Raw genomic sequence first — 4,901 nt, forward strand, 5'->3', positions numbered from 1 at the left:
GTTCTGTCTTGTGTTAATGCCACATCACCCCTCCCACCTCACTCAAATGTAGATATAAAATCAGAGATACGTAAGTTCTAATCAGGTGTGTATTTGTGAAGTCTTTGAAAATGTAATAAGTTTTACGAAACGCGCCCGTGTCGCGTCAGACTAGAAATAAAAATGAATTTCGGAGAAGTGATTTTTGATTTACCTCCAACAGTGAAGCGTAATGTACGAAAGATTGAGAAAATTCGTGTTAGAATTATTAATCTTACTTTTTCGGTCATATTTAATAATATATGTCTACAGGAAAGACTGCTACCAAAATATACTAATATATATATATATATATATATATATATATATATATATATATATATATATATATATATATATATATATATATATGTATATATATATATATATATATATATATATATATATATATATATATATATATATATATATATATATATATATATATATATATTAACACACACATGCAAGCAAAACATTTATAAATAAATTTCAGCTAAATTAGGACCAAAAATTTTCTGTATTCGACACCCTTTGATATCACTTTTACAACATTTTGATATGAGGGCAAATTTGCATAAAACTTAGGCTTCACGGATAATGTAACAGCATAACATTAAAAAAAATGAAAAATCAGACTTATTTTATCTCAATTTGAGACGAGCCGTTATTAAAATATTTGGAATAATAGAAATAATAATAATAATAATAATAATAATAATAATAATAATAATAATAATAATACACACACAGAAATCTTTTCTGAAATAACAGAAATCACACACTCACTTCACGGGTCCTGATGGTACAGTGGTAGTGTACACGGCTGGCAATGCCTTGATCTCGGGGTCGCGTCACCTCACAACCACAGTGGATTTTCTCAATAATAATATTCTTAATAATAATACTAATAAAAGTGGGAATTATATGGAATATAAATGATCATTGATAATTATAATAACAATAATAATTATAATATAACTAATAATAAATAATAAAACTAATATAATGCAAATCCTAGCATCTGATTACTCTATACAAACACTCAGCCAACCTGATGGTTCAGATGAACTAGTGTTGTGGTGACGGCTTACCTTCTCGCGTCTCAATTTGTCTTGGCGATGTAAGTTACTGAGTCAAGCAACTTTCCCTCAGTATTATCTCTCTTTACCAACTCCCACTTTTAACATTTTAAACCCAGAATTAGAATGATTCTTCCTACACGCAAATGTTAACAAGTGCCTTGGTCATTATTATTCAAATCAGTACATCCCTGAAAGATCAGTATGTTCATTTGAAGCCCCCCACTCAAATTATCAACGCTCGCACGCCAAAAGACAGCTGTATCGTGAAACTAGACGATGCCAATTTGATAGAAAAGTGTAGTTACAAGAGTAGGTTTAATTGAACGCTCACATATTTCAAGGCTGTGGTTATTAACGGAGTTTTTCACTTTAAAATATAAAAGAATATCTTTAGTTAGCAATTGACCAATATCCTTACTTCCAGTTGTTGAACAGATTTTTAAAATAATTCTTAACTTCGCATCAGAAAATCTTGATAAGAATGTTAATCAATACGCAAGTTGGGTTTAAAGATCAGAGAAGCACATCAGAGCTTTTAATACACCTGACTATAAAATGTATCAAGAGATTAGGTCGTTGAGAGGATACATGTGTTGTAATCATGATTATCGCTGAAATATTTTATTGGGTATGAAACAGAGGAGAGGGCTAGGATGCATCGAGCACTTAAGTGTCCAATTACAAAACCAGCTGTACATCTTTCCTCAATCATGTCAGTTAAGTTTGCATTTATTAAAACGTTTATGAGCTCCGAAGCGTCACGAGGAACTCTATTATAATTATATCTTTGGAATGTGTTGTTTCGAAGTTCGAAATTTTGCTTAATTAGTAAGCACAGACAAAAGCTGTATGAAAAGATGTTCATGTTTTGAAAGTGGGCACGTAAATACTTGAGAAAGCCTGACAATGGTGTATCAACTGAACCCACTTAGAGTTTAAGGAAATTTTGTGTGTCTTCCTTAAAATTACATAATTGACAAAACAAATCCACTAGGGCCTTGACGAGGGTTCGAACCTATGTCCGGTAGTATCCCAGACATCCCACATCCCAGCTGACCCATCCTGGATTATGTCCCACATCCCAGCTGACCCATCCTGGACTGGGTCCCACATCCCAGCTGATCCACGGGGGACTGGAGCCATTGTTGATGTATTTCTTCTCTCGGATCTCCTCCTCCCTCGCGCTGGAACTCATTATTTACAACACACTGAAGAATTCCCATAAACGACTTCCTCCTCTCAAGTTTGGCACAGGTACGATTCTTTTCCCACAGACCGAGTGTATTGGTGATAATTCTCTCTTCATCATCCTCCCTTCTCCTCCTTTTCCTACCTCTCCTCCTCCTCCTCTTCCTCCTCCTCGTCCCCTCCCTCTCTTACCCCCCCCCCTCTCTCAGTAGCTGCCACCTACCCTACCAACCTGGTGATTTAGTAATAATAATCCTCCCTGTAGTGTTGGGATATGATTTCTTTCCATTCTTTGTATGTAATTCCTTCTGGGTCGAATAATTACATCAGGGATAATTACACTAGTGGTTTTCGTAACATAATGGTGATAAACCCTTCCTAAACGCGTATAGATTTATTCCAATGGATTATGAATACAAATTGCTGTTTTTTTATTAATTAGGGCCTGGAAACCCTTGTGCCATTTGGTAATGACATGATGGAGATTGGAGTGGTAAAAGCACTGAGGAAGATTGCAAGCGTTTCCACCTATTTTGAATTATTACAGGTAAATAACTCAAAGTAAATATGGAAAGTAAATAAGTAAAAGTCGACTAGATAGAAATGGGGAGAAGAAATGTTTGTTATGTTGTGCTGCCAGGTACGAGCGTAGATGGGAAGTTCTTATATCATTTTATTATTATTATTATTATTATATATTATTATTATTATTATTATTATTATTATTATTATTATTATTATTATTATTATTATTATTATTATTATTATTATTATTATTACTAGCAGTACCCGTTGGTGAGCCTCGGCAACATTCTCTGTCCCCCAGTCATCCCCACAATTCCTTCCTCACCCATCTTCTCGGCCTCCCCACCATTCCCCACTCCCTCGTCCGATGCCTTCCCAAATGGTCTGAGGTTCCCATCAGAAAATTGAGAACATCAAGTGATCTGAGGTCCCCATCACTGAAATATAAGAAAAACAGTTAAACAATGTAAAGAAAATATGAAAAAATAAAAGAAATAAACTATACTAACGAAATGAACGGTATCGTAAATAACACAGCTCAATTCCAACACAATGTCACACAAAATTATTAAATAAAAAATAAAATCAATCGAAATCTGTGAAAATAAAATTTATCAATGCAATCGGAAATGTATATAGTAGGTATATAAGAAGACATGCCTATTCGAATGCAACGTTGTGTCAAAATTTCAAAAGAAATCGGTGAAGAATTTTCGGGGATTACAGACGTGGGTTGCTCTTACGTCCAACAGATGGCGCTGTTTAAAAAAAAAAATACATATTTTTTTCCTGCCACAGGTGAGGCATGTATATAGTAGATATATAAAAAGACGCGCCTAATCGAATGCAACGTTGTGTCAAAAGTTCACAGCAATCGGTAAAGAGGTTTCGAAGATTTCCCTCACATGAAAAACAAATGAAAAACACAGTTTTTCAGAAAAAAGCATGTTTTTTTTTACCGTCACAGACGTGATACCTATATAGTATGTATATATAAACCTGTTCGGATGCGAATGGAACGTTGTGTGAAAATTTCCAAGGAATTGGTGAAAAACTTTCGGAGAATAGCGGTTATGCGCAAAGGAACATTTCCATTTTTATTTATATAGATTATTATTATTACTATTATTATTGTTGTTAGTGTTTTCATTATTGATATTATAATTATTATAATTCTCAACATATAACCAGCCAGATAAAGAAAATGGTGTTGCATAGGCGTAAAAAGCGTCGGTAGAGACCACTAGGAAAGGTCGTGAATGCATCCAGTTAAGTGATGAATGTAAAAGCTCCTCCCACGCCTGCTGAGGTTAAATGGTCAACACTCCCACTACACTACACACGTAACGACGCACTACTCTAGCCCTGTCCATGGACAACACTTTCATAAATGTATATGATTGCTGGTTAACACTCTGGAGGCGTTGGTTATCCATGTACCAGAAAATTAAACAATCAGTGTTATTAGACAATATACCAAACATCATTATTAAGGTAATAAAACTAAGAAGCATAATTAAATAATAAATTAATTATAATTAGGCAAAGTAAAACGCAATCAGATATCATTGTAATAGAATTTAAATTTGTGTTCCTGGGCTCAGTTATTGCTCGTATCGACCAATCACAATCATATATGGTTATATTCAGCATTCTTCGTGAGGAGGAAAATAGATGGAAAATACAATGAGGATGAAAATTTTATTTTGTTGAAGGATAGGAAGATAAGTGGGGGGAGAGGAAAGTAATAGCTGGATGGAAAGAATGGGTGAAGGAGGATACATGTTGAGAGAGGAAGGGGCTTAATTGGCGGGGGGGATAGACATTGGAATAGGGAAGCAAGAGCTGAAGCAAGGATGGGATGACGCGACATGTCTAAAGAGAATTCGGAAATTAGAGGGATAAACACGAGGAGAGCAAAGTGGAGAGAGAAAGAGAAAGAGAAAGAGAGAGAGAAAGAAAGAGAGAGAGAGAGAGAGAGAGAGAGAGAGAGAGAGAGAGAGAGAGAGAGAGAGAGAGAGAGAGAGAGAGAGAGAGAGAGAGAGAGAGAGAGAGAGAGAGAGAGAGAGAGAGAGAGAGAGAGAC

This window comes from Procambarus clarkii, chromosome 27 (assembly GCF_040958095.1).
Source record: "Procambarus clarkii isolate CNS0578487 chromosome 27, FALCON_Pclarkii_2.0, whole genome shotgun sequence".
Classification (NCBI taxonomy): Eukaryota; Metazoa; Arthropoda; class Malacostraca; order Decapoda; family Cambaridae; genus Procambarus; species Procambarus clarkii.